Here is a 12,190-nt window from a genome sequence, read left to right on the forward strand (position 1 = left end):
ATGTTACAGGTTGAGCTGCACTTCATATGATGGGTGATTTTCGTTTAAATTCAAAGTGTGCTCATCTTGTCAATTACGTACAGAGGAATGTTTCTGTATGAAGAATGAAAAGAACATTGTATAAAAGATCGTAGTAGAGTTATTCAAATACTCAGAAATAATGTCAAGGTCGGATTATTTTGTATGTCGCGTGTGTATAGCAGAGAAGTGATTAGGAAAGCATCGTTGTGAAACCGATACAATAAGATGTCAATTAAATACGTATTAGAGCAATTACTTCTATTATGCATGTTATCTACTTATATTTTCTGCGAAAAAATACAAGCTTCTTGGTAATATTAATATACCTATACAATCAAAAAACAAAAACTTAACACGTCAAAAAATTTGGTGCTGGACCATCATCGTTACAATCTTAGTGTTACCCTGTGTTACCTATTATATATGTTTATTCCTGGAGACAGGAAGAATTTTGAATGCATACCATAGAGATATCGGCTGAGAAAATTCAATAAATTATCATTTTTTCTTATAGATATATAAGAAGGGAAGCCGTGCTGATCCTACAAATTACCGTCCGATCTCAATCACGTCCATAATCTGTAAGATTATGGAGCGTGCATTGAACAATCAATTGCTTGCATATCTAGAGGCCAATGATCTTTTGAGCGATCGCCAATATGGTTTTCGCCCAAAGAGATCAACTGGGGATCTCCTAGTGCACGCGACTCACTTATGGGGAGAGGCTATTGAGAACCATGGCGAAGCATTAGCAGTGTCATTGGATATCTCGAAGGCCTTTGACAAAGTTTGGCATAATTCCCTTATAAGCAAGCTTCCTTCTTACGGTTTACCTCCACTCCTCACAGCTTGGATAGCCGACTTCTTGAGAGAAAGATCCATTCGAGTAGTTATTGATGGCTGCTCGTCTGATCAATTGGCCATTAATGCCGGTGTACCTCAGGGGTCTGTCCTCTCTGCAACTCTCTTCTTGATTCACATAAATGATCTACTGCAATCAAACATCTTCGGGTATGCAGATGATTGCACCATTGTAGAGAGGTACCTATCTAATGCTCGTGCTACAGGAGACATGGTTCGAATGGAAAGGGAGGCCATGATTCAGCGGGTGAATCTGACACTACAAAATGTATCTCAATGGGGAGAAGCGAATTTAGTCAGATTTAATGCTGCAAAAACCCAGGCTTGTCTTTTTTCAGCCAAAAAGAGTCCTCTCACCTTGACTCCCAGTTTCCAAGGAGTGGCGATAGAATTTGCGGACCACTTGGAGATGCTAGGCGTTTCTCTATCGCCAAATCTCAACTTCGGGCGGTTCATAGTGTCCAAAGCACAACTTGCAGCCAAAAAACTTGGCATACTATCTAAGGTGCGGCAGTATTTCACATCACAACAGCTTCTAAATCTTTACCAAGCGCAAGTTAGATCTTGTGTGGAATACTGCTGCCACCTGTGGGCAGGCACTGCCAAATGCCACCTTGATGTTTTGGAAGCGATGGAAAGACGTGCCAAAAGAATTATAGGCGACGATAACTTAGCTGAAAACCGCCTTCAGAGTCTTACTCATCGCCGAAGAGTTGCCAGCCTTTCGGTATTCTATCGCTTACACTTCGGCGAATGCGCCACTGAACTGCACAGCATCATCCCTGCTTCCCCTTTTTTTCAACGGACATCCAGGCGCACTGCAGGCTACCATCCTTACTTGGTGGAAATGCCGACTGCTCGCACTTCTCGCTTTGCGTCGTCATTCTTAATGCGAACCGCCAAGGAGTGGAACTCCCTGCCAGCGTCTGTCTTTCCAGAGAAGTACAATATGGGTTCCTTCAAGAGGCGAATAAATAGGCATTTTCTAGGTAGACATGATTTACCACCATAGACCGCGTCACCGCTTTCCATCAGGTGGGACTGTGGTCAAATGTCTACCTATCCTAATGTAAAAAAAAAAAAAAAATATATATAGCACCAATTATTACAACAAAGCGTAGAAGAGAATTTGTATTCCCAATTGTATCTCCTTGTATAAGGAAACCCACTAAAGACGAGACTACATTGCTATCTGTCGTAATTGCTTGGAATAAACATTTACAAAACACCCCGGTAACAAAAGAAATATGAGGGCAATATGGAAACTCATAAAACCTTAACTTATTTATTCGTAGCTCGTTGCGATAAAGACGAGAACGATATAATTTATCGTGGGGTCTTTTTGACCCTGGGTACAATCACATTATTCGTGTATTTGTTTGAGAGCCCTTCTGAGAATAGTTCTGATTGAATGGCTAGTTTATACCAGTTGTATACATAATAAAATAAACATATATTCCTACAACGTGAATATTGTTTAGTTGAATTTTGGATGAATTCGCAAACGTTACTACAAAGTTAGTTCACATTGCGTTTTACTTGCGGTTTTGCCTTCAAAGTAAAATCATTAAAGCTGGTGCCGTGATGTATGAGAAAAGTTATTTTCAAATATTTTCTATAGGGAGGATTTTGTCACGTCTTTCATGGAGATCTATAAAAAGTTTATAGGCAGTAGAAGTACATTGTCGCGTCGCATTCGATTCTTAGGAACTTACGTATCGGATAAAAAAGAAGACCAGTTCGCCATATAATATGATGTATGGCGCAAAGAATATTGATAATTATATTGATTTCTTACATCGTGTTTTCAATATAACTTCTAATTTTGGAAATATTTTCTTGATTAAGACCTGCGTGCGTAATCCATCAATCAGCCAACCGGGTTTGTTTGTACTGATATAAATTAGCCACTATCTCCTAGGATTATCTACTACAATTAGTAGAAAAACAGAAAATAAGATCGATGTTTTCAAAGAAATATTATACTTCTAGGAACTATGTTAAACTTAAAACATATAAATTATTTACGCTGTCAGGTACAGCGATGCCTTGTAAAGAAGATGACACATTATGGATTTATACATTACTAGCTGTGCCCGCGACTTCGTCCGCGTGGAATAGTGACTGCATAGTAGTTACTACTTAACACACAATTATTGAGTAAACACGTCTTGAAACACGTACTACCACAAACAACTAAATTATAAGTACTTTCAGATTATTTTAAAGTTAAGAAATAAAATAAATAATATGTAACACAAAATAACTGTTAGTAAAATTTATTACTAAACCGAGCTAAAAAACTTAGGTACAAAAGAGTTCAAAATTTCCAGGGTATGGCTATCCTCCCGCTCCCATATCCTTCTACTTTCACAGACTTTCAACTTTTCCCTTTCACCCCTAGTAAATGGCAGAACCGATTTTGATGTAAACCATGTCTAATTGTACCTATATGTACACGTCATATCCTTTCGTTTGGTGCTCCATTTGGATTATTTATCCCCACTATATCACCCCTAAGGTGCCCTATATGTAATAAACATTGAACCGATTTTGATAAAACATGACTAATTGTAATTCAGACGTCAATTGATATGCCGCTTGAGTATATTATTTGACCACATTCGATTATTCATTCCCACTTTTACCGCTATAATCCAATAAATGGATGAACCGATTTTGATTAAATACCTATGCCTCATTATACTTCTCACGTCATGTCATGCCCTTTCATTTGATATGCCACTTAGGTATATTTGACAAAATTCATTTTTTTATTCTCACTTTTATACCTATCTATACTTATAATAAATCTGTAGAGAGGCCAATTCTGTACATGAAATATATTTAAAAAAAAACTATGAAGGGGTGATAAGGGATCGCTACTGATGCCAAAAATGCAATCAGTAAAATTTTTGTCTGTCTGTCTGTCTGTCTGTCTGTCTGTCTGTATATTCGTTATAGAAACAAAAACTACACGACGGATTTTAACCAAATTTGGCACAATTATTCTTCATACTCCTGGGCAGGTTATAGTAAAAGAATCATGTAAATCGGTGTAGAAACACCAAAGTTATACATGAAATACGCTATAAGTCATCGCGCGTGAATACAGAATCATGCAGCCATAAGGATTATTTTTGTGTATCAGTTGCCGCTTTCGACGCGCTTCGCGGCGGGAGCTATAAAAAGGCGGCGGGTCTGCACCCATTTCGCGTTGTCATGGCATCACGTGTGAACGGCTGAACCGATTTCGATAATTCTTTTCTATTATATTCCTTGAAGTACGAGGATGGTTTTTATGTAGAGAAAACGTAAATATGTACCACGGGCGAAGCCGGGGCGGACCGCTAGTATCCAATAAATGGATGAACCAATTTTGATAAAATATGTCTTATTGTACTTTACACGTCATGTCTTTCATTAGATACGTCACTTGAGTATATTTGATAAAATTCATTTATTTATTCCTACTTTTACCCCTATATAAAATAAATGGATGAACCGATTTTGATAAAATTTGACTAATTGCTTCTGACAGGTCGTCTATTTTCATTTGATATATCACTTGGGTATAACTGACAACATTCATTTTTTCCATTCCCACTTTTACCCCTATATATAATAAATGGATGAACCGATTTTGATACACTATATCTAAGAACAACTAATGTAACAAAAAAAAACGCATCTAATTCGTTTTACCTGTTAGCGAGCTACAGTTGCACAGACGGACACGCAAACACACATAGCGGACGTAACACCCCTCTTTTTGCGTTGGGGGTTAAAAATATAATACCTACGACATAATTTAAAAGACATTTTATGTAGAAAATTTACCTAGAAGTAACCATAATGCTATTTGTGCAGGTTTTAGACTTATGAGCAAAAATCTAAATAAAGGTCCTTTGATTCCCCTACTACCCCCTCAGCTAACCCCCCCCCCCCCCCACGGTACTTTCGATATGATCATCTGGACGTGTCAAGGAATAACTTTAGCGTATAATTTACGTAATAAAGTTATTCATGTAATAAAGTTATACATGAATGCCTTAGCAAATGTTCGCCGTGATTACTTAAATGGTCATAACTTTTTAATTTATGAACCGATTGACATGAAATAAACACTAAATGTTAAGTGAAGCTTACCACAATATATTAGTGAAAACCGCATCTAAATCGGATAAGCCGTTTCTGAGATTAGCGTGCACGAACATACAGACAAACAGACAAACAGACAAACAGACAAAAATTTTTTTAACTACAGTTTTGGGTTCAGGATCGATTTAATAATAACACCTGCTAAGTTTTTTTTTATATTTTCATTGTACAGACATCACTTTTCTACAATTTTATTATATGTATTGATTAAATACCTAGGTTTATTTTTATTTTAAAGTAGCTTTTTTAAGGATTGTATTACGAAAATTTTAAATTTTATGACATTGTACAATGTAAATCTATACCAATATTATAAAGATGAAGAGTTAATTGTTTGTTTGTTTGAATGCGCTATACTCAGGAACTGCTGATCCGATTTGAAAAATTCTTTCGGTGTTAGATAGCAGGGAAGGCTATAGGCCATATATCATCCAATTCAAATCCATTAAGACAAACAGGCGCGGAGCCACGCGGGTGAAACCGCGGCGCGCAGCTAGTATTAGAAATATGGTGTGAAATGGTTATGCGATCTCTTAAATTTTATCTTTTCTTTCTTCCTTCAACTCTTGAGATTAATGATCAATTTCCTTTAAACTATAGATACAATTAAAAATGACTATAACTATTCAACTATATTAATTTTACAATTAAACAATTATTCGAAGCATAATACTACAGATAATATAGTACATAATAATACGATGTTGACAGAACTGGCTCTCTAATCCAGTTCGGAGTTCAGATGACTTCATGCTTAGTAAAGCTTGAGATGCGATGCTATTTTGATGGTAGTAATATTGTTTTAGTTCAAGTGCGTCTTCATTTATTTCATTAGTATTTATAGTGACTATAGACTAGAGTAGATAATTTTTGAAACAAAAAAAAATCGCAGTCGGATGAAACCCATTAGAAAAGGAGGGGAATATGATAAAAATGTAAGGAAAAATAAATTACGGTCAATCCGAGTTCGGGAAGCGGGAGGGGGGAGCTTTTAAGGGAAAAAAATGGTTTCTCTCGATTTCCGACAAAACTACAAGTCCTATAGAAAAAAGTTCAATGGCAAAGTTGTAGGTAATTAAAAGTTCTACAACTTTTCTATTCACAATTTTTTCATATAACCTCAAAATTTAGGTGAAAAATTCAAAAAACCAAGTTTTTGGTCTTTTATTTTTATCTACTTCAAAATTTATTTTTTTTCTACGAAATTTGGTGGAAACTTACTTTATTATGTCCCAAATACACTGTAATTTATTTGATTGAAAATATTTATTTTTTCGCCTTATTTTGAATTAATACCAAAAAAACAACCTAATTTTCAATCCAAAAGTCACCCGTCAAAATATCAGCTTTTTTCAAAAACTTGGGGTGCCTTTTATTCATTGAAATCTCTACTTTCATATGGTGTAAAAAAATAAACACCATCATAGTAAATGTTCTCAGGAAATGCATACAAACAGTGTGAAAATTAGCTTTTACTAAATCAGGCACACTTCTCGAACTACCTGAAATGTTTTTATCGACATCATTTTGCTTTTGAATATGCTGTAAAATATTAAACTTAGAACAGATAATTATTTTTCTCTTGAAATATCACCGAAGAGCCGATACAAGAGAAGATATAGAGTTCAAGAAGTGTGCCTGATTTAGTAAAAGCTCATTATCACACTGTTTGTATGCATTTCCTGAGAACATTTACTAAAGTGGTGTTTATTTTTTTTTACACCATATGAAAGTAGAGATTTCAATGAATAAAAGTCACCCCAAGTTTTTGAAAAAAGCTGATATTTTGACGGGTGACTTTTCGATTGAAAATTAGATTGTTTTTTTGGTATTAATTCAAAATAAGGCGAAAAAATAAATATTTTCAATCAAATAAATTACAGTGTATTTGGGACATAATAAAGTAAGTTTCCACCAAATTTCGTAGAAAAAAAATAAATTTTGAAGTAGATAAAAATAAAAGACCAAAAACTTGGTTTTTTGAATTTTTCACCTAAATTTTGAGGTTATGTGAAAAAATTGTGAATACAAAAGTTGTAGAACTTTTAATTACCTACAACTTTGCCATTGAACTTTTTTCTATAGGACTTGTAGTTTTGTCGGAAATCGAGAGAAACCATTTTTTTCTCTTAAAAGCTCCCCCCTCCCACTTCCCGAACTCGGATTGACCGTAATTTATTTTTCCTTTTATTTTCATCATATTCCCCTCCTTTTCTAATGGGTTTCATCCGACTGCGATTTTTTTTATCTTTTCATTATTTTTAAAGGCTTCTACCCCAGTCTACTAGTATTTCATTTGGTAATATCAGTTTCCGTTAAAGATGGTTTACAAGAGTGGGGAATATCATTTTTTTATGTGGTATCATTATCATTTACATATTTTTATAACAAAATGAAAGACGGCATAAATATCATCAAATTATTTGTATTTATTTATGATCTTAAACTTTACTGACCTACATTAAATAGTGGCTTCAGAAACAAAAGTTCAACCAAGAGAAAAATAAACACTCTACAGATTCAAGAATATGATGTAGAAGAACACCAATAGTAACTCGATTTAACAATTTTTCAGCGTATTTTTCAATTATTTCGATGACTTAGTTTCCTTAAATGTCTATCGATGCCATCAATACAGATTTATGACACATCCTAAATCAAGAGCTTATCCAGCAAGTTACAATTTCAAGCAGGTTATGAATCAGGCTGCATATATTAGAATAATATGGCCGGAGTCAAAGTTAGGTATTACAAGAACATTGAGCAGAGGAACCGTAATGGGGGCTTAATTCCCGACAGAGGCTATATGAGGCCTGAATAGACCTAGCTCCGAGATGTATGGCATCGGAAATTGGAATCGGTCAGGTGTAGGGTGACGTTGATTGTTCATTATCTTTGGACTTTTGTATGTATTTATAAATTGAAGAAGATTTGATTTTTTTCAAAAAAGAGTATTGTTATGTAGGAGTTTGTTTAGAAGGACCGGAAAAACTTTTGCTTCAAGCTTTACATTATAAGTAAAATCCCTACCCATATCTATACTAATATTATAAAGCTGAAGAGTTTGTTTGTTTGTTTGTTTGTTTGTTTGAACGCGCTAATCTCGGGAACTACAGGTCCGATTTGAAAAATTCTTTCGGTGTTAGATAGCTCATTTATCGAGGAAGGCTATAGGCTATATACCATAACGCTACGACCAACAGGAGAGGAGCCATGGGGGTGAAACCGCGCGGAGCGGCTAGTTACTAATATTATCTAATTCGGTGAAATATAGAATATCTGACTTTCAAATTATTTACATTTGAATATTTCATTAAATAACTTTAAACTAAAATCAAAGTGTTACCTTTATACGTCTTGGTCACTTGGATAGCGATAGATTATTATTTGGTACGATTTGTTTTAATAAACTGTAAATTATTCAAAAAAGATATATGTATTAGAATTTAAATGTTGATGTTTATTAAACAGATTCAATAGCAAGTGATTTACAATATCAAAACAACGTAATGTTCCAAATATTTTTTTTCAAATTCCAGTGAATCCAGTCCCATTCGTACTACAGTTGTGGTGTTCCTACATAGTAATGTCCAACAGAGAATGCATACCGTCAAATGTGGCTACTTGACCTTTACTTGGCAACTTGACCACACCTTCCGTTTAACAACAAAATATCAAATTTTGTAGAATTGAAAGCAAATTGACCTAACGTATCGATGTTGGTAGGTTTTTAAAATATTAATTGGCAACATATTTTAATTTTAAAGCGGTAACGCTGTTGGTTCTCGCAATATAACGTATCGAAGTGTGACTGTGACTAAGGATCTTTTGCCGGTGTCAGTATTATTATGTTTGTAGAGCTCAAACTGCACATCTCAGATGAGTACAGTTTTGATATGTTGTGTAATAAACCCTAGAGATTGATTTTACAGTGGGAACTATCCAACTTTAGGCTCATCTGTCGAAATATTTGCTTGGGCATTGATGCCTCAGGTTAGGTCAAGTTGCCATTGACCGCTGCGTGGCAACTTGACCTACGCCTAGGGTTGACACAAAAAATAACGTGACTGCATTTTTTCCTTTTTTTATCTATTTCGAGTTTTGCATAGTAAAATCAATAAATTTGCTGCAAATTTCGGACAATCCAGATACTTATACTCTCTTTGATGACAACGATTTAGCATATTTCTAATGAAAAATAAATGTTTCCTTACCTATTAATAAATACCTATAAGTATTAAGTAATATACATATACATATGTATTAAATTTAGTTTAATAAATAAATAGTTCATTAAAATTTGTGTCTTGTTTGTGACAACCCTATCCGACATGTAATGCTTTGTATGAAATCATTACAAATCCCGTGGCAACTTGACCAGGTAGCCAAAGCCTAACAGTTTATTGTAAAGCTTCGGGCTGCAATATTTAAAAAGTCGAAGAATTAAAAAGTAATAGCAACTTAGCCTAAAACAAGAATGTTAAGCATCTACCTATGAAAACTGATGTGCAAGGTCAAGATACCACATCAGTGTCAACTTGACCTGTATTACGTTTATTTGTAAATAATGTCAGATTCAATATATTTTAAAGAAATACCTAGTAAAAGTGAATGATGAAATCATTCATGACATGAACAAATCATAAAATGTTAATAAAAGTTTAATATAAATAAGTTAGCTAAGAAAAAGTAAAAAAATGTGGTCAAGTAGCCACATTTGACCGGTACATAATAAGATTGAAGAAACACTGACAGACCGCCATGTTTTATGTGATGTTATTTCCACTACATAACTGTGATTGAAAGCTTTATACTGTTATAACTATTTTTTTATTTTAACAATTTGTTGCTTTACATTTTCAAAAAAAGAAAACGAAGTCAGTGGAATAGACCTAATTACAATTATATACTACCTACATAATATTTTTAAAACGAAATGATTTTTTTGTTTGTTTGAACTGTTAGGTCTGAAACTATTCAGCAGATTTTTTTTAAATTTTCAAACAAAAATTAGAAACCTACAAGTAAACACTTTACTTGCACACGAAGAGCTCGACAATTATTATACATCAAGTTTTAATTTTTATACTCTCTAATTTTGGAACATTTATTTGGAGAAACTGGGAATAACGAATTACAGAATGTTGTATGTATGTTGAATGTAACGTTCACATGAACTTAGTAAGAGGAAACTGCTGAAATATTAAATGTAAATTTTGTAGGTAATTAAATTAACACGTTCCCTTAATATTGTATTAAATTTAAAACTTTAATTAATTACATCAACTGCTGCAAGTGGTATATATTACATATTTGTTATTAATATATTGTATTGAAATTTATCTTAAGTACGTGGGAGGCCTGAAAGCTCATTTTTCTAACAGCCATTTTGTCGTAATAAATTGTTCACTTTTTTGACACGAAAAAACCGTCCTCCGTCATTTATTAGGTTTTCACAGACGCATTTATTTTCGTTTCGTTGACGAAATTATTTATCAAGAAGGTATTCAGTTTCATTTATGTTAAGTCGTAATGTAAGACGTTTATAGTCGTCGGCCTTTGCGATATTTAAATTTGTCTTAGAAAATATTGAGATTTATCTTTTATATACAAATCTGGGAATTGAGTTTAGGAGCGACATCGAGCTTCGTTATTTTTTTTTATTTAATTTACCATTAATAATATATACTTAGATAACTTGTTCATATAATTAAACTTATATACAGGTGATAATATGAACTATGTGTCCTAATACCCCATACTAAAGGAGTGGCGGCCTTTTTACTAAAGTAATAATTGTGCTGCATACGACAACATAGTACTTTATACGTAAATTATATTATGAAAATGTACGACTTAATACGACATTACATTCAGTCCATAACAATTTCTATCCAAAGGAAAATTACCCATTAGGTATAATAATATTGCTTCAAATGACGGAAAAAGTAAAAGAGTGTAAAATATAAAATGTGTACGGCGTAATGCAAAAAGTTACATTTAAAAACCACTTCTACATTGTCATTTTTAAATTTCATCTTGAATTATATAATGGCTGGCTCTTTCTTCACGTCATATTAAAAATGCATTTTACAAGTTGGCTATAAAGTGACTCCAGAAGAATGGACGAAGAAATTCATTTTTACATTGTTTAAGCTTATTATTTAATGGTATATAATATTTATCTTTTGTATAAAGTTATCTAATACTAAAATGTTTGTAATGTCGTCAAAAGAACCATTTATTACAAACTAGCTGCGTTCCGCGGTTTCACCCGCGTGTCTCCGCTCCTGTTGTTCTTAGCGTGAATATATAGCCTATGCCCTATACTCTATAGCCTTCCTCGATGAATGGGCTATCTAACACCGAAAGAATTTTTCAAATCGGAGCAGTAGCTCCTGAGATTAGCGCGTTCAAACAAAGAAACAAACCAACTAACTCTTCAGCTTTATAATATTAAGTATAGATTAATTTTTTCATGGATTATATACATACATAGCATATGCGTTAAATGCACTAAACACTTACCAGCTCAATACTAGATAAATGTAATTCAACGACTACATTTAACAAAAGGCTCAGACAATTTAATCTAAAGCTACATAAATTAAATACGTACTTGACCTAAGCGCTGCCCACAGTCCAACTTCGCTGAACAAACTCTGTCATCGAAGCGAAATTTTGTACTCAAACTGGGAGCGAGTTTGGTGCGTGTGTTTTCAATTTCATAAACGGATTTCAGCAAAGTGCAAGCTGCAAAGATACGTTCACATTTTTGTTACGTGGATTTTTGTGCACGTGCCAATAAACAAGTTAGTAGAGGAAGAAAGGTGAAACAAACTTACCCATTTATGTTTATGCCTCTAGATTGGATCACAGAACACACTAGTTCTTTGGTACATTTTTCGTACTGAACGGCAATTAATATCTTTGAGACGACACATGCCGACGTGTTTCCGCTCTGACAGCAAGATGTTGACTAACCGCCTCTACGTGACAAATATCCAAATACCCTCACTATAACAATCAAGAGTGACAAGGATGTGGCATATTATTAGTGTAACTTCTATGGGATGGTAACGTTACAAAATACTTAATTAAATAATAAGATGAAAAGTACATAATTGACGAAGATAACTTTTAAGTA

General features: G+C 33.9%; 1 long non-coding RNA gene across 1 annotated transcript in view; it reads right to left on the reverse strand.

Moving 5' to 3' along the window:
* Positions 1-11,834, reverse strand: part of LOC149486413 (uncharacterized) — a 36,941-nt gene extending 25,107 nt beyond the window's left edge. The window contains exon 1 of the long non-coding RNA XR_016315956.1: positions 11,663-11,834. This is a non-coding gene — a long non-coding RNA (uncharacterized LOC149486413). The remainder of the gene's footprint in view (positions 1-11,662) is intronic.
* Between the last annotated feature and the right edge of the window lie 356 nt (positions 11,835-12,190).

This window comes from Colias philodice, chromosome 8 (assembly GCF_061535455.1).
Source record: "Colias philodice isolate Cphi_HAF_F1 chromosome 8, ilColPhil1 Martin Lab GWU primary, whole genome shotgun sequence".
In the NCBI taxonomy this organism is placed as follows: domain Eukaryota; kingdom Metazoa; phylum Arthropoda; class Insecta; order Lepidoptera; family Pieridae; genus Colias; species Colias philodice.